Source organism: Lontra canadensis, unplaced genomic scaffold (assembly GCF_010015895.1).
Source record: "Lontra canadensis isolate GAN:19392208 unplaced genomic scaffold, GSC_riverotter_1.0 scaffold14, whole genome shotgun sequence".
In the NCBI taxonomy this organism is placed as follows: domain Eukaryota; kingdom Metazoa; phylum Chordata; class Mammalia; order Carnivora; family Mustelidae; genus Lontra; species Lontra canadensis.
Window position 1 is genome coordinate 8,135,643 of NW_022631008.1, and position 19,090 is coordinate 8,154,732.

At 42.9% G+C, this 19,090-nt stretch overlaps 1 protein-coding gene across 4 annotated transcripts in view; it reads right to left on the reverse strand.

Annotated features, from left to right (window-relative positions):
• Nucleotides 1-19,090, reverse strand: part of BACH2 (BTB domain and CNC homolog 2) — a 352,486-nt gene that overhangs the window by 172,702 nt on the left and 160,694 nt on the right. The gene's annotated exons all lie outside the window — the stretch shown is intronic.

The window sequence follows — 19,090 nt, forward strand, 5'->3', positions numbered from 1 at the left end:
AGGCCCTTCTCCCAGGTCTTGGCGTGCTAAGGGCCTTCTCTTCATTCAGGTCTTAGCTCCGTGTCAGGTACTACCTGACCTTCCAATACATGTTTCCCTACACATCTCCCTCAGCACAGTGCTCCATTCTACTTCTTTCATTCTTCACTCTCTGAAATTATTTTGTTAATCATAGGATTTCTGGCTTACAGTCTATATTCCTAAAACAAAATGGGAACTTCCCCAAGAGCAGGAGTCTTGTTTCTTGCGCTACACTATATCCCTGACATCTAGGGCAATACTTGGAATACAGCAGGTGATTAATTCATATTTGCTGCATGGGTGCAAGCATCACGAGGAGCAACGGGAGGTACAATGCTATGTAGGAAAGCCCTCTGCACAGTGCAAAACATCATGGACATGTAAGGGAATAACAAGCGGCGACTGGTAATACTCTGCGCCTGAACAAGTCATCGACGCCATTATCACTCTGTGAATGTTACCATCTTGACTCCATTTCTGCAGATGGAGCAAGGTAAGGAAGTCCAAGCTCTCGCTGTTTCTCACCAGTTCCTAAGCTGGTCTCCCAGCCACCAGTCTTTTCCTCTCTGGGCCATCTTCTACAATGTAGGTCATTTTTCAAAACGGATATCTGATGTCACTTCCCTGCTTCTTAACGATTTTCGGATAAAGGCTGAATACAACTTCAAGGCAGCTCATGATCAGGATGCCGCCCCCTCTCCAGTTCCATCTTTCACCAATCCTTCTACCCCACTCTCTGCCCCAGCTGTTCTGAACTTCAGTTCTGTGAAAGCATCAGGCATTGTCTCCTCAGGATTCATCTGTCATTGCCTCTTCTTCCTGCCCTCTTCACTTGGCTAACTCACCCTTCAGGTGTAAGACGAGAGAGCGCTTCCTCTGGGAACCTTTGCTGGTCCTCTCTGGGTTAGGTGCCCCTCTTCTGTAAGGCTACAGTATAGCCATACACTCGAACGATCACAGACTCTGTCATTTCTAGGACGACTGCTCATTTATGTGTCTTCTCCGCTCATCTGTAAGCTCCTCAAGTGCAAAGACTGTGATCTCCAGTCCATCACTGTGCCCTAGCCCCTGACATGCCTCCTAAGATACAACAGGCACTCAGTAACAAGTATGGAATTAATGAACAAAGGGACTAAAGAGATAGATGAAAGAGATAATTCTAAACTGTGTGTATGTAACTAGCTTTGAATTTTTTTCTCTCTGCTTTAATGTCTTTAGTTCCCAATTCCTGAACTTCATTTTCAGCCCTCCTGTTTTAGCTTTCTAGTCTTTACCTGTATTTTGGATCAACATACATCTCTCCTTTTGTTGTTTTGCACACCAAGCATGAACAATGTTCTTTATCTTATCTAAGTTTAGTCCCTTTTCTTCTAAAGTCTTTTTCACTTCACTTTCTTCTACTTTATCCCCTGTTTACAAGCATCTAGAGTTATACATTAAAGTGCTCTTTTGTGTTTATTATTGACTGTGATAGTTTTGTTTTATGCTTCATTATCGTTCCATTTTTATGTGGCTATGTTTAAGGACAGTTAAGTCTAATGGACAATGTAAAGTTCCTTAGAGCAATTAAAATTCAAGCTAGTAAATTTTTAAGCAAAGTCATTTCCTGTGGACATTTGCCAGGAGTATAGTGCAAATGAAGGAACCTGAAGGAGAACCATCTACTATTTCTACTAAGGGAATAAGGACAGTGACTTCACACAGCTGACTTTGCTACTGAGTAGCCTTTCCTGCTCTGTGGATAACAGAGACAAGATGAAAGGACCACGACATTCCATGAGTAAATAACTCTTTTAAGCAACTAGACCACAGGTCAGGAAAAATTACTCCCCAGTGATTAAAACAGCTTTCCGGAATCCCATGTTACCACATCTAAATACATTACTAGTCTCATTGGGGGAGTTTATTCCCATGGAAGTTTTAGCCCTACAGTTGATAAGAGTTTTGTTAAATAATTTCATAATGTCTGCATTTACCTACTGTTAATACAGCAAATCCATGACCAGTACACACGAGCTATAATTAAGTTCTCATTAATTCAAGAGATACCCATTTGATGAGTGGAAAAGCCTTACTCAAGGAATACCAATGTGCCCTCTTAAGAAAAGCTGACAACAGGAAACCAACAGGATCATTGTAAGTGTATAAAGTAAAAGTGGAATGAACAAAGGATCATTTGTTCTTCTTTGTGGGTATCCAAATAGGTAGCAACAGAACACAGTAAGAGTGTGGGATCTTGGGTCTCACCCAACCTGGGTTTGATTCCAAGCTCAGCCATTTAGTGCCTGCAAAGGATCTAGAAGTCACTTCACTCCTCTAATTCCAGGACTATAAAATGGGGATAACAGTATTTGCTAGATAGTGTTTTTGTGAGGATTAAAGGAGATAATACATATGAAGTATTTGAGCTCAGTTCCAGGTACATAGCAAATGTTCAGAACATTTTACTGAAATTAAATATTGCATTTTATCTTCCATTCTCCTTTGTACAAACATGTGACATGACTCATACAAAATGTGAAGACTTTATTTAAATGTAAGACTTTATGTGACACTTACAAGCTTGCACATCCTTATGACGTTTGAGAACTTTCATGGACATGCTTTAGAACCTGAATTGTACCTGTGATACACACCTAATGATGGTGATTAAGTCAGGATCCTCCCAGGGTTCTCCTGTGTGCCCAGCCCTCACTGTCTTTACTTAATTACATTAGTTTCAATCAACAACAAAAATATGAAGACTTAATGAAGAATATAAATAAGAATAATCCACACATACCAAAAACCCACTTAAACACATGAATGTCCAGAGTTCATTATTTGAAATATGGTACACATTACAGAAACACTTAATGACAGTCCAACCTACCACTGGATTTGTGATGTAGGCTTACTGAGCCATCAATTTAAATCAAAAAGCCTGAAATTTGGATATACAGAATAGATGAGCAGCTGCAGAAACAACCTTCTAAAAATATATAATATTATCCAGCAGATGGAAAAGCAATTATTTATTGAAAATATTCAGAATTTGATATTATCCAATAACTGCAAAAGTTGCTAGAAAGATATAATTAACATTTACTGAAGATCCTTAGTGGGTAAACTGATTTAAATAAAACAAATATTTAGTAGTTGCTGGTTTCTGGCAAAAGCAATCTCTTAAAATATAGTGTTCATTCACCTTGAAAAGGAAACTACTAACTTGGACATTTCCAGATAATTTTGAAGACCCCAAATAAAAACTCCCAGATGTGCGTGTGATAACACACATGATTTGCCCATCACTGAAACACAAAGTCTGTCAAAATCAGACTTGGTTTATATTATTTGTCACACTCTGTGATAAATGGGTCTTGGTCAGGTCTGGGGAACATTAAGGACCCATGAAAGCCAGAAGAACACTAGGAGATCCTGATGGGATAGAAAATCATAAGCTAAAGAGTCAGGAGACTTGACTCTAACCACAACTTGACCTTTTGCCAGCTGTGACTTGTCTCTCTCATGCACTCATTCACCTATTTCAGGTATCAGGGATACTAATCAATAAGAGACATGCCCCTTGCAGAACTCATTCAATAAGACATCACTAGCACCTTAAATATGGGGAGGGGAAGGACGACCACAAAGATGGCCAAAAGGAATTTGAATCACATAGAAACACCACAATAGAAAGTCCATGGTGGGCACTATTTTCATGGAGTGGACAGTCTTTGGGCTCTTTTTATCCATAGAACAAGAACAGAAACATTCTCTACCTACATTCTCTACCTCAGTAAGGTTCAAACTCTGTGAGTACTCATTATGTTGTACAAATTTGAAATTAAAAAAACAAAACAAAAAAACACTGCCTTATCAGAATAGACTATTAGGAAAACCACTTGTCTTAAGTTCAATTTTCTCAGAGCAGAGCTTGCCTCTTTCACAATGTCTTCAGAAGGAGCCAAATATTTGCATGATTACAAGCCTCCTTCCATGTCTTGAGTCTTGGTGAAGATCTTAATATCAGTAAGTGGGTCCCTATGTTTGGCAGAACCCTTCAAATGATTTTTAAACTACTGCTTTTAAAACTGGTTCTTACCTATGAGTTTCTTGAGGGGTTCAGAAGATATCCCAAACTCTCTTAATGGATGGACCTGCAGCTGGGATACTGTATGCTTCAACTGTTAATGCCAGCTGCACTTGTTATGATAATTATATAATTTAATTAAATATTGTGTTGGCTGACCAAATAGGAGTGTGAAAATAAAAATAATGTTATTTGTCTGAAAACGTAGTGAAATAAAAGACAGGAAAGGAGCCAAGTTGCTAAAGGAAATTTGTTACTGAATTAGATATGAGTAAGATAACTGAAAGATGGAGGGAAATAATAAAAATTTTAAATAGTTTTGCACTCAGATCGTGTTGCAAATGTCTTTCAAAATGCTTTCAATGTAAAGAAACTGAAAATGGAAATGATGCAATAATGTGCATGAAAGGTGACACAGAACTACCACCAGCAGACCCAAACTCCAAGAAAAGGCCTTGGGCTCACATCAAAAAAGAGTGGCGAATAAGTGCATTTGTAGCTTTTCATTAAATATGGTATTTAGGCCATGCAGTATCTCTTTTCAAAAAGTGATTCATCCTGTAACCGATTTTTCAACTAACCAGAAAATACCTGGTCCCAGTCAGGTTAGCTAAGAGAGACTGTATAACCAGCCATGACCCTGGGAAATCTCTAGGAATATGGAGTTTCTTCTTTTTTTGCTCTGATTTTTCATTGTCTAACTTTTCTCAATGGTCATTCACTGCCAATTTAATTAAAACATTATTTAATTAAAAAAAATATATATATATATTTCTTTATGTCATATCTAAATATGAGTTTCAGATATAAAACAGCCTTTGTGTATTTTAAGCAAAGAAAAGAAAGTCAAATATTTTCATTCACATAAAAATGTGTTGCTTACATGGTTAGTAACTTTGCCTTTTGCCTCACTATTTCTGGTGTGAGATACCTTACTTATTTGTAAGACTGGGTTAACTGAGTTTCAATTAACATAAGACTCCCAAGTAACAAGAGCTGGACCTTTCTCATGGACAGGTTGACTCTGGGGCAGTAGAACCCTAGCATGAGTGAAAAGGTTTTCCTTTTATTCATCTGGTTCTCCTCCTGCACATTTTGGGAAATGACACAAGTCGAGGCAATGCACACCATGGGTCAAATGCACATCTCTGCCTGGACCTTAAAGAAACTGTGACTCAAAGCATTTCACTGGGGATGCCCAGGGGTTGTGCATGACCAGACACTGGCAAAGCAATTTTGAGAAACCTCCTCCTCAAATGAAAATACACTGTGAGAAACCTGTAGCTTGTACTGAACAAGAATCGGGCCAGTCAAACACCAAGAAAGACAGGTTTGTGTCAGTCTCGGTATCAAACACACTTCTTCACCCTCCTTTCCCAGAATAATAACTACAACCAAAAAAAGGTTTACAGGAAGGTACTGCTTGAAAGCAGTAAGATGGGATACATGTTAGACTCCTGTTAGCCTTTTCTTTATCCTCCTCCCTGAAGGCTGGGGTGGGGAAGACTGGCCCAGAACCTGTCCCAAGTCTGGTCAAATGCAAACAATAGACTTATGCTGATATTTCTCTAAAATTTCTACGGAGCCATTAGTTTTATTCCTCAGTAGACAAGTCTCTAATTTCTGCATTGAAGGAGAGCCTGGGTAAAGAATGAATGTTAGATCATATCTCCACCAGCACACAGGCAAGAAGCACGAATGTGATCAGAGAGAATGTCGGGTGTCCCTGGCTCTCCCAGGCCCTCTGATACCTGAAAGACTGCTGGACAGGGAGGGGGCCCCCGCCACCCAGATAGAATCCTAACTATCTGTATCGTTAGTGCAGCCATATCGCCAGTATAGAAACAAGCCGCCCATGGCAACCATTCAATTTTTTTCATGGAAGAACTTGCTAGACCTATACTAAAAAAGGGACAGAATACAAAAAACTCAACCTCACATCAAAATAAAGATGCTACATCTAGAATGTTCTGTTTAACTTCAAAATGATTGTTGAACTGTGGCTGCCAAAGAAGATACATCTTGGTCTTAATTCCCAGAAGGTGTAAATGTGACCTTATTGGAAAGAAGGGTCTTTCCAGATGTAATTAAGTTAAGGATTCTAAGATGAAATTGTCCCAGATTAATAGTGTGGGCCCTAAATCCAATGACAAGTGTCCTTATAAAAGACAAGAGAAGACAAAGAGGAGGAGGTCATGTGAAGATGGAGGCTGAGTTGGGGGTATGCAGCCATTTACCAGGCAAGCCCCAGGAGCTGGAAAAGGCAAGGACAGAAGCTCCCTTAAAGCCTCAGGAGAAAAGTGGCACACCTTGATTTTAGACTTCTGGCCTCCAGAGCTGTGAGAAAATAAACTTCTGTTGTTTTAAGCCATAAGTTAGTGGTGATTTTTTTTCCAGTAGTTCTAGGAAAGTAATATGGAAGGTTAGAGGACAGTGTTATCAGGAGACACGTGGAAAACCTCAAGAAACCTCTCTTGGAAATAGAAGTCTTATGGGGCACCTGGGTAGCTCAGTGGGTTAAGCCTCTGCCTTCGGTTCAGGTCATGATCCCAGGGTCCTGGGGCAGAGCCCAGCATCGGTGTTGGGGGAGGGGTGTCTCTGCTCATCAGGGAGCCTGCATCCCCCGCCCCCCCGCCTCTCTGCCTACTTGTGATCTCTGTCAAATAAATAAATAAAATCTTAAAAAAGAAAATAGAAGTCTTATGTGTGGAAACAAGTCTCATCCTCCTAGTCCCCAAAGCATGACAATTCTGAGGAGAGAAGGGAGCAGAACAGAGGGTAGAAACCTCCTCTAGATGGACACATGGGCCCCAAATCTGCTGTATAAGAATCTGAAGGTGGGATTCGGGGCCAAAGCTAATCTGTGTCAGAATCACCAGGAGAGGGGCGCCTGGGTGGCTCAGTGGGTTAAGCCACTGCCTTCGGCTCAGGTCATGATCTCAGGGTCCTGGGATCCAGCTCCGTATTGGGCTCTTTGCTCAGTGGGGAGCCTGCTTCCCCGCCCCCACTCTCTGCCTGCCTCTGCCTACTTGTGATCTCTCTCTGTCAAATAAATAAATAAAATCTTAAAAAAAAAATCACCAGGAGAATTTTTTTTTTTAAAAGGTGGCTATCTCCATTTACGGATGGTTGAACTAGAGACTCTGGGGATCAGGCTCAAGAACCCGTGTTTTTCAAAAGTTCTCATGCAATTCCGATGATCCATCCTCCTTCAAAATGACTCTCCTGAGTGGTCTGTGTCTTCCTTAAATGCTTAAGAAGTAAATCGGAAGGCAACTTCTTTTGCAAAAACATGTTTTTAACAGGCTAGTTATTATTTAAAAAGCATTTCTCCTGCTTATGTAAAGCTGACAGAGATGCATAATGTACCAAAAAGCACAAAGATGAAAGCAATACCGTCCAGACTCATCATGTTGTGGAATCTTCCATGTACATATTCTGACTATATTTATTTGCACGCACATGTACGTGTACAGCTGAACCTCACATCTCAAACTCTGGTCCGCAGACCCGCAGCACTGGCAATACTGGGGAAACAGCTAACAGTTCCGAATCTCAGGGCTTACCCAGGTCCTCCTGAGTAAGATTCTACATTTGCATAGAGACACTGCAGAAGCATTGGTTTAATACAACTCAAACGTACTATATTCCTTGTTCTATAACTTGCTTTTTTTACACATGAAGATACTGTAAACATCTGTTGTTGGCAATATACTGATCAGCTATACTGCTCTTTTTTTTTTTAAGATTTTATTTATTTGAGAGAGAGAGAGAGAAAGGGAGAGAGAGCGAGAGAGCACGTGCGTGTGGGGGGCAGGGAGAGGAGCAGAGGGGGAGGCAGAGGGACACAGAATCTCAAGCAAACTCCACACTGAGCACAGAACCCAAGCGCCCAACACTGGGCTCTATCTCATGACCCTGAGGTCATGACCTGAGCCAAAACCAAGAGCCAGACACTCAACAGACTGAGGTACCCAGACACCTGTGTTCTGATCTTCCTTAACAGAGACATGGTACTCGTTTATGTACCAGAATTTATTTAATCAGTCCCCTTTTGACAATCATTTCTATTTGCCTTTTTTTTTTTTTCACTTTTGCAAACAACACTGACATAAGAATCCTAAGAACACACCTTTCTGTTTTGTTATGATTTGGGGGTAAGTCCCTTGAAGTGCTTTTGACAAGTCAGATGACGTGCATGTTTATCATTCCAGGATGCCTTTCCGAAATACTGCACCGGTGTGTGTCCCTATAGACTATGCCCATCAGTGCTGGCTGCCTCACCACCCTTCCCAACACAGGAGTTTTCATCATCATTTTAACCTTGACCTGAGACTTAAACATGGCAGTTCATTGATATTTTTTTCCTGTACTTTTTTTTCTGAAACCTATCAAAAAGCGGAGTCTCTTTTCATACATATATTGGCCATCTGTCTTTCTCCCTTTGTGAACTGTCCAGAGTAATTTTGGTTGTTTAAAATGACGGTTACAGAAGAATCTGCAGAATTACACAGTTTAGAAATACAGTCTAATCACAATGAAGAGACACGAGGAAGAAAAAAAGAAGGAAGGGAGAAGAAAATGTGCCATAAAAAAGGATAATCAAAAGATTAGTTTGTGTGTTTATTTATAGACACTGGTTACAGCAATCCAGTGATTAGGCAAATTAATGCAGCTGTGTATGATCGCAGCTCTGGGATCAGCCCCCACATCCTTTTCAACTGATGCCACCTGTCATTTAAGTATTTTGCATTTGCCTTTTATGTTACATACATTTCATGATGATTCCCATTTTAAAAACATCGTTAGTTAACTCTTTGGAGTCTGGCGCGATATAGATTCTTTTCTAGTATGTCTTTTACAGTTGGGAAGGGGAGAGCTCATCTCCCCACTGAGAAGGCAGGCGAAACGATGTGTTTGCCTCTGAAAAAGAGCAACCCTCTCCCAATGTTCAACTTTTTAGGAAAGAACAGTTGAATTCAGTTCAGCGGGTATAAAACTGGCTTGCTGTTCAGAACCAACTGAACAAAAGGGAGTAGATGTAGGATGCTGGCTGCACTTTGGGGTCTCTAGTAGCACATGCTTCCTATGCCTCATACTGCAGGGTGGGTGTAGTCCTTATGCTCCCTGAGTGACCTCAGGCCTGCTCTGACACACAGACATCTTTTAAGGCTCAACACCTTGCATGCAGACCCTCTCTACTAACTAGTGGCAGGGTCTTCTCATAGGACCCTTGGAAATCTCTTTCAGACTGAAGGTGACACTTAAGGGGTGACAGCCCACTTCATTCCCCCATGCCACCCGCTGCCATCCTCTGTTGTTGCAACCTCATTTGTGAATGGAGAAAAATCAGTCACCTTCATTTACTGAGCATTTTTCCCCCTATGGCAAAAGCAGTGTACTAGGTGCTGAAGAGGGCGTGCTACAGAGAAATGGTGAAGACACGGGAGAGAGAAAGTCTCTGGCCACTGCTTTGCAGTGTGCAGGATGTGAACAGGCTGAACAAAGTCTTATTCAACACATTCCAGGGTGTTACAAGGAGGCCTCATTATAAAGCCTGAAGAAAAGAATTTCAGAATAAAAAGATAAGCATGACCTTTTAGAGCAGATCCTATGTAAACAGACAAAGCACACAAACCTTGGGGAACACGCAGGCTGAAACAGATTTCAGTAGCTGCGAGAATAGGAATGTTATGCACAATAGATTCTTACAGGTTTTAAAGGGACTGTAAACTCTGGAACACATCTTCAAAATGTGGGTCAGCGTTAAGGAAGCGCAGTGTAGCAATGTTCCAAGTCACTCCTCAGTGCTACCGTTAAATATGAAGCAGCAGGGAGGGGAGGCCTTGGGGTCCCCGCAGGTGTGGGGAGTTGTAGACTTTAATATTTGGATGGGGATGCAGTGGGGAGAAAGAATGGAGACCTTCAAGAAAAAAGAGACAGAAAAGTGAAAATGAATCTATTGATCTATCTCTAGAGATATATGCGCAGTTGACCCTTGAACAGTGTGGGGGGTTAGGGATGCTGCCCCCTGCACTGTTGAAAATCCAGGTGTAACTTTTGTCTCCCCCAAAAGTTAACTAATAGCCTCCCATTGAGTAGAAAAGTCTTGCCGATAATACAAATAGTCAATTACCACATACCTTATATATTATATGCTATATTTTATGGTTAAGCCAGAGAAAAGAAAATGTTATTAAGACAATCATAAGGAAAATACAATTAGAGCACTGTACTGCATTTATATATGTATAAAGAACATGTACACGCGGACCCTAGTGGTTCAAACCCATGTTGTTCAAGGATCAATTGTACATGTGTGTGTCTCTCAACGTGACTGAAGTGACTGGACTGTTAACTGTGTGGATAAAGTTCCAATGCATATTCAACCTCACAGTAATAAAAGTAGTAAAAGAAATAAAAGAAGTATCTCTCTCGTGTCACTAAGTTTGGCATATGTCTGGTGTGTCTTTGGTCTGGCTATTAATGGTAACATCTTTTTTTTTAAGATTTTATTTATTTATTTGACAGAGAGAGAGAGATCACAAGGAGGCAGAGAGGCAAGCAGAGAGAGGAGGGAGGCAGGCTCCCCACTAAGCAGAGAGCCCAACGCGGGGCTTGATCCCAAGACCCTGAGATCATGACCTGAGCCGAAGTCAGAGGCTTAACCCACTGAGCCACCCAGGCACCACCCCCCACTCCCGCTTTTAAGGTTTATTTATTTATTTGAGAGAGAGAGAGAGAGAACACACGGGTGGGAGGGGCAGAGGGAGAGAAAAGCTTAAAATCTTAAGCAGAGTCTGCACCCAGCGCAGAGTCTCGCTTTGGGCTAGTTCTCAGGACCCTGAGATCACGACCTGAGCCACAACCAAGAGCTGATGTTTAACTGACTGCACCACCCAGGTGCCCCAATGGTGCTATCTTCTTTAAGAGTGATGTGGACTTCAACAGATGGATGGATAAAGAAGATGTGGTATATATACACAATGGAATACTACGCAGCCATCAAAAATTTGAAATCCTGCCATTTGCAATGACATGGATGGAACTAGAAGGTATTATGTTGAGCGAAATAAGTCAATCACAGAAAGACGATTATCAAATGATCTCTCTGATTTGAGGAATTTGAGAGGCAGAGTGGGGGGTTTGGGGTGTAGGGAAGGAAAAAATGAAACAAGATGGGATCAAGAGGGAGGCAAACCATAAGAGACTCTTAATCTCACAAAACAAACTGAGGGTTGCTGAGGGGTTGGGGGAGAGGGATGGGGTGGCTGGGTGATGAACACTGGGGAGGGTTTGTGCTATGGTGAGTGCTGTGAATCGTGTAAGACTGATGATTCACAGACCTGTACCCCTGGGGCAAATAATACATTATATGTTAATTAAAAAAAAAGTGATGTGGACTATATATTCTAGAACCAGTTCTAAAATAGAAAGAAGTAGCCAAATGCCCAGTGGTTTAGGTGGATACTCAAACCCATTAAGGTCATAATGACCTTCTGACCTTCAGTCAGACTGAAAAGTCAATAGTGGATTGGTCAAAAGAAAAGGCAAAATCACAAAATGGGCGTGGCAGCAAATTTCTGCTCCTCATATCCCAGCCAACCTGACTTGTCAGAGGGAGGAGGCATCTTTTGTTTCATTCCCCCCATGAGCGGCGACGGCAAGCTGTTGACAACTCCTACTGTACAAAGAGAGTTCTTCACACTGCAAAAGTGTTTACTGCTCACAAGTGATGCTTAAAATTAATTCACAGCAGCAACACCAGCAGAAAGCTTTGACAGACTGTCTTATGTGTTGACACAGTTGTAAGTTGTTAGATAAAAAAAGTAACACACTTTCCCTCTTTTCCAGCCTATACACATCAAAGTTGCTCCTAAGACAGAACGTGAAACGTGTCTGAGATCCTGAATGCCATCCTGCAGGTGAGATTTCCGGTTCTGGGGTTCGTGGCTTCGGGTATGAGAAGAAGGTGGACCCCGGTTTTGAGGGGAAGTGAGGTGGTGAGCCTCTCACCCAGCCTCAGCTACAACTGGTCACGGTGGTTGTTTTTCCTTCAAGAGTACTTCCCTCTAGGGCAAGCCTCAGGCACCAGGGTGGGAAGCGGAGTAGAGCTGTTTATATACCTCCTCAGTGGCAAAAAAGGTTGCTAGTACACCTGCTTTCACAAGACACAAATCATTCATTTCCCTATTCCTTTTTAAACAACAGTCTTTTACTTACTATGGCTTCGAGGAAGCTGGAAAGATAGGACTTGCTTGCTCCGAACTGATTTATACTAAAAAATCAGAAAGAATGCAGTCTTATTTAATGATCTCAAGCCACCTGATATAATTACAGTTAAAAAAAAAAAAAAAAAAGAAAGAAAGAAAGACGAAGCCAGGTGGGATAGCAAATATTTGGCCTTCTCTCGAAGATGTTCTACAAACTCGCTGGGGCTCAGCTCGGCTCTATGCTGTGCTGTGTAGAGAAGGTGATGCGTTCGGAGATTTCCTGTTGAGCAGAGCGACCTCTCCATGAGAAGCCACGTGTCTTGGAAAAATGAAGATTACTACTTAACATTGTAGCTATGCTTCCCAGGATTGGAAGTTGCCATTTATGTTAAAACTGAGCTTTCTTCAAGAGGCCTATATTTAAGTAACTATTGAAAATAACATAGCGATGACCTAGAGGGAAAACTCTGAATCAGGCAAATTCTCTGACTTCCCATGGCCTTTTTCACACCAGTCCCTCCATCTCTGCTCACACTGGCCGTGATCCGTGGGTGCTGGGAGAGGTTTCTGGCTTTGCCCTCCCCTCCTCCCAGACCCATAATTCTCTCTCCTTCTTCATCACCAAATTCCCCCTTTCTTTTGGTGTGAGAGGACAGAATTCGTATCGAGATGCAAATGACTGGTGCTGCAGGGTAGCCATCCTCACAAGTTGCTGAGTTGTGAGAGTGTACCCTGAGCTGGTGGAATTTCTGCCAGTGTGATGGGAGGCACGGAGAAGGCTTCAAACACCGAGGTAAGAAGGGATAACAGAGTGCCCTTAAAATCTGGGATCAGGGAGCTCCGCTTTACCCAGATAGCCCTGACCCCCGTATTCAGGTGTTCATCAGCAACCAGCAAGAGAGCCAGCCTGACCAAGAAGGCCACGTGCTAGCCAGCACTGGTCCCACCAGTGATGATGACAGTGACGCAGCACTGACATTGATGGAGTCCTTCCCTTGTGCCGGACATCGTGTTGCGCACTTTCACATATGTGGTCTCACCCGATACTCAAAAACCCTGAGAATGAGGGCTTTTGCTCTCCCTTGTTTACCAAGACAGTAACTGAGGCTTAAAGAGGTGAGGGGCTTTGCTTAAAGCTGTACCAGATAATAAAAGTGGCAGAACTGGAATTGAAAGCCAACTGAGTCTGGACCAAGTGCCCTTCTCCTGCGTCCCAGTTTCTTCCCAGTGTAACCATCTACTGTGAACAGCCAGCGCAGCCCAGCACCCCCTGGTTTACCACAGTGGAACACGCAGAGAACTAGAGGCCACACTGCAGATGCAAAGGGCTTTTCTCATGTGAATGTGGTGGAGTAAGAAGAACATGAAATCAGAATGCGGGCAGATCTGGTTAGAATCCTGGCCCCGCCTGTAACCTGCGGTAAATCTCTGACTTTAGTTTTCCCATCTATCAAATTAATCTGATACTACATGGTTCACAGACTTGTTTGTGAGTACTGAATAAGGAAACACACATGAAACAAATGGTTCGGAAACATACACGGCTAAGCGTTAGTTATTCCTGTTAATGTGGTCTTCCGATGGGAAGAGCAGTTCCCGAGAACAGAAGACTGCCCTTCAGGCAGGTGCAAGCTAGCCCGACCTGACAAAGCCAGGAGAAGGTTCTCAGGATGATGACTGGGGCAAAGGGAGTGGAAGCAGGTGAGTAGGCTGGCATTTACTGGTACTAATGAAGGTTGACCCTAAAAAACAACACATGACGATGACTTCTGTAAGGCGGATGACAAATGGTAAGGTTCAGTGAATTCAGAGTAGGTGACCCTTTCTGCATTCACAGCCTGCTGCAAGACCTGCTGAACTGGAGTATGGGGTGCCGTTTTCTTACTGGTGATTTCACGTATGCCTTTGTACCCTGCAGACTGGGTTCAAATGAAAGGGTCACCTTTGTGCAGTTGACTCCTCATTTTGTAACAATTCCAAAATGCAGTAGCTTCTCCCAAAGTATTTCAAAGACACCAACCTGCTGAGACCCAGGGGCATCCATCGGGGTACTAAACTTTCTTCTTCTAATGGCCTCAATCTCAGTGAATACTTTTGAATAGATAGGTGAGCTCCAGAAGGACTGTCTGTGGTGATTAATCTCATGCTTTGTTATGGAGAGTCTCAATCCTTTTTCTACACATGAGCTCACTCTTCCAACCACCACATTTGTGACCATTTTTGGGAGGGTTGAACTAAAGTTTAAAGCATTATGTCATTGTAAACAAATAATCACATGTAGCATGAGTCTGTGGAAAATACAGCATTTCACTTTTGCGGTGTTGGTTCCACTACAAGAACAGGGAACCCAAATGATGAGGTCAGTGGGCCAGCTGCCACATACAAGAGAATGCCAAGTCCACGTACACAGAGCAAGCTGCTTTCACTCACAACTAAAAAATTAAGCTCATTATTCTAACATTGGCCAACAAAAGTGACTGCTTTCCTAAATTAAATAGAAATAGAGTTTCAGAGACTACTTCTCCCTACATTACACATTCTTGCCAGGAGGTCAAGAGGGCTGTTACCCTTGCTGCTGATGACATGACCACATCCAAGCTTGTTTCATTATCTTGTGCCTGATAATATCTAGGCACATTGCTAGCTAATAAAAAGTAAATGAAAAATGCTACCACAACGTAGCAGCAAGAATGGAGGCAATAGAAGTAGGTGGTAAGAGAGGAAGTTATCTAAATCCTAGACACCTCACCCAGTCCAAGAGGGTAAACCATATTCTTCTGCCAAGTGGCTATGTCTTCTGGTTGTAAGCAATGGGTGGACAGGTACATATACTGTTATGTAGGTCAACTTGATTTTGTCTTTGTCTATTTTTGCCTAAGGCAGAACATTATTCCTCCAGCATGCAATAGAGCTTACTAGAGCCTGCATCATTTTTTTTTCTAGCAAATCTAATGGAAACATTAGAACAAACGTGGCTTATATTCTAGCCACACTTTCTACCTTCCTATGTCCAACGACCACTCATTTGGGTATCCAGGCTTAGCGCCCTTGGGTCTTCGCTGATTTCTATTCTTTTGTTCAGTCCTGACTACCAATATTCATACTCAGTACTCACTATAGTCTCACTGATGACTCCTTTGATATGTGTCTAGACTTTATTCTCTACTCCTACTGTCGCCGTTTTGTTCAGGATCCTCTTCCAGGCCCCTGCACCCATGGTTTCATCATCACAAGAACTTCCTGATGGTGCTGTGCCTCTGGTTTCTGCCCCCCACCAATCTGGCAAGGACACCAACACCAAGTCACCACAGTGGCCTCCCAGCACTTGCGGGGGGCAAGTTAAAGTTCCAGCACTTACAGGGGGCAGCTTGTATTCATGGCCCTCAACAACTTGCTAACCAACCTGCCTCACCAACCCTATTCCCCACTTCTGCCCTGCACCCACACCCATGCCCTTGCACATAACCTTTTTCCCTTCTTCACCTGCCTGGCTACCCACCAAGACCCAAGTAAGGCACATTTCCTCCAGGAAGCTAGCTCTGGCCACTCCAGGAGAACGTGGAGCCCTGACCTGGACTACTCATTTAGTGATAAGCAGTGGACCTCCCTGTGACCACTTTTACAGTATTTATTGTTTTTATTGCTATTCAAATATAAATTGGTTAATCTGTCTCTTCAATTAGACTTATCATGGCCCCCAGAAGACTACGTTTTCTACTTCTTTGTGTCATCTCTGCCCACCCTGTCCTTTGTCCTCCTTCTCCTCCTTCACAACCCATGTAGCAACTGCAATAAGTAAGGCCTTCTTTTTACCTATGTCCTGAGGAGAAATCAGGAAGGGAATCTAAATGACAAGCAAGAGTCAAGAAACTCAGCAGAGACGTAACTGGCCCGCTCTGGGTCGATGACACCACAGAACTGAACAAACCGAGTTAGGTACATTGGCTGTCAGCAAACCTGCAACACTGCCAAACACCCTCCCCTATGTTAAACGTGGTAGTAACTCTGAGACTGAGATACAACTCAGTACGTAAGGGAGAGAGAGGAGGAGATACAACGTATCCTGTACAGAAATTTGTTTTTCCCCTAAATGCTTTCAATACATGCCTTCACTTTTTACCCATTTTTATTTAGAAATATTTCATATTGTAAAAAGTTCTTTTTTTTTTCTTATGGTGCACATCACTAACCTGTTTGGGGTTACTATCAATGTGGGCACGGAGAGAGAGGAGAGCAGTTCTTTGACAAAAGGATGGCCAGGTAGGAGTCTTTCCTGGTGGATGGGGGGTCAGTGAGACAGGGGTAACCTGGAACTGGTGGAGCTGGGATCAGTTCAAGTGTTCAGGGTTCTGAGGTCCCATTTCTCTGGGACAGCAATAATTTGCAGTAGGATAGGCAGTGCACAGGAGAGTAACCGGAATGACAACCTTCTCCAGAATGTTCACCTCCAGAGTGAAGCTTTTTACATGATAGAGTCCAGATCTTCTGAACTAGAAAGAATGGGGCTGGGTTGCCAGATGAGTTGGTTTTTGTGTCAAAACTGAGAGTTGTGTGTTCTGGTAGAACTGAAGCCTTGTGCAAACAACTGGTATTTGCTTTGGTCCAGGCTCTGGAGGGAGAGGAAAAGGGTGGGTCGATTCCTTCCCATCAACCTAGCTGCGAGAATCCCATGGAGACTCGGGGCCTTGGATTTCTAACAATCAGCTACTGGAATATATGGTAGGGTGCGGAAACAGAACAGAAGTTATGAGACGTGCAATACACAGATTCAGACCTTGTCAGGTCCTGTGGTTTACTTTTAGAATAATTTCAACAGCACCTTTATTTATTTATTTTTTAAAGATTTTTATTTATTTATTTGTCAGAGAGAGAAAGCACAAGCAGGCAGAGTGGCAGGCAGAGGCAGAGAGAGAAGCAGGCTCCCTGCTGGACTAGGAGCCCAATGTGGGACTCGATCCTAGGAGCCCAGGATCATGACCTGAGCTGAAGGCAGCGGCTTAACCGACTGAGCCACCAGGCGTCCCAGCACCTTTATTTGTAACCATTCGTCTGCTTCTCCCCCAATGGAGAGAATGCCCTTGCACACCACTGATCCTCAGGTAGCATGCTGCAGCTACCTTTGTGCAAAAATGAGAATTAAAGTAAGGAATGAAGGCTACCAAAGCAGCCTTGCCTTCCTTTCAAGTGGTTTTCTCACCCTACAAAACTTTTCTTGGGGTGCCTGCCTTCAGCTCAGGTCATGATCCCCGGGTCCTGGGATCAAACCCCGTGTCGGGCTCCTTGCTTGGCAAGGTGCCTGCTTCTCCCTCTCCCTCTGCCTGTTGTTCTGCCTGCTTGTGTTCTCTCTCACTCTCTGTCAAATAAATAAATAAAATAAAACAACAACAACAACAACTTTTCTTTACAGTTTTGTCATTGTCCTTCAACCCAACACCACGACTAAAACAGAATCTCTGTCGTCTTTGTCATAAACACTGTGAAGCTCTGTTCCCTCCCGTCACCTCTCTACCCCCCAGCTATCTCTCACACTTAGAAATCTGCAAGAGGAGTCCAGAAAATGATGATGTTTCTACACCAATGACCCCAGGCTACCAATTTACTAAAACTTAGTAAAACTAAGTTTTACTGAGTGTTCGATGTTGATCAGAATTCTGGTCACCACCTTTAAAACAGAGGATTAAGTGCTATGATCAAGATGACTAGAAGCCTTGCATTCTCTCACATTGACCCTCCTCCCGCTAACTCCCTCACTCACTAAACCGTTGTGTGCCCATTCAGGTCTCAGCGCCAGTGGAGCCCTGATGATGTGCACCCCCAGGACAGGCTCCCACCTCTTCCCCTGGCATGGGGTCTGCACCCCTGAACTAGCGCTTCTTGTTTTTACTACTGCCAGCAGATCCTCCCCACTTTCCAGCCTGGCTGCTCCTTACTTTCCACCACTCTGTCACTTCTCTTCTCTCTCATGACTTTGCCCAAGCTCCCTGAACTTCTCTGAGAGTAGGTACTCATCTGCAGACATCACCCTTTCCTGTGACCAGTCAGCCCTGCACGTATGTCCCTGACCCCAGGCTGTAACTCCGCACTAGGCTCTGCTATTGCTAAGGCTGTGTTTCTTTGCTTCCAGAGGTACCTGCCTTCCTCCTTTTCCATTTCTGTTTTTCTCCTTCCCTCCCTTCCTCTTCTCCTCATTCTCTCTCTCTCTCTCTCTTTTTTTTAATTTCCAGGATTAGTTCTATTACAGATAAATAAGACTGTTAAAGTAGGTGGCCGTGTGGAAAGAGCCTGGCTTCGGAGTCAGACAGATCTGGTTTCAAATCCTGGTCACAGTTGCGATAACAGCTATAATAACTCTGGCAAATCATTTAAATCTTCTTGGCCTCATTTCCCACATCTGCAAAATGGGGATGACAATTCTTACCCCATTGGTTTGTCCTGCTAAGGATTCAATGTATAAAATGCCTTCCACATAGAAGTTACCCTAGAAATGTTCCTTCTCTGAGCTACTCCTCCCATCCCCCTACACAAGATGATACAGAAGATGGCTACGTAAATAGTTAGAAAGGAGAGGGGACACCTGTGGTAAAATTAAGCAAAGATTATCATAATTAAGAGATTAATTGACAATATAACCAGCACTAGTCTGTTGTAAAATTCAGGGGATTAAGATTCATTTTTTTAAACAAAGTAACAAAAGAGAAAGAGGTTGCTGGATGTCAACTCCACGGCTAGGCGCTACAACAAAATGCATGTGAAACTATGTTACTCTATTGTTCAAGTGTCCTAT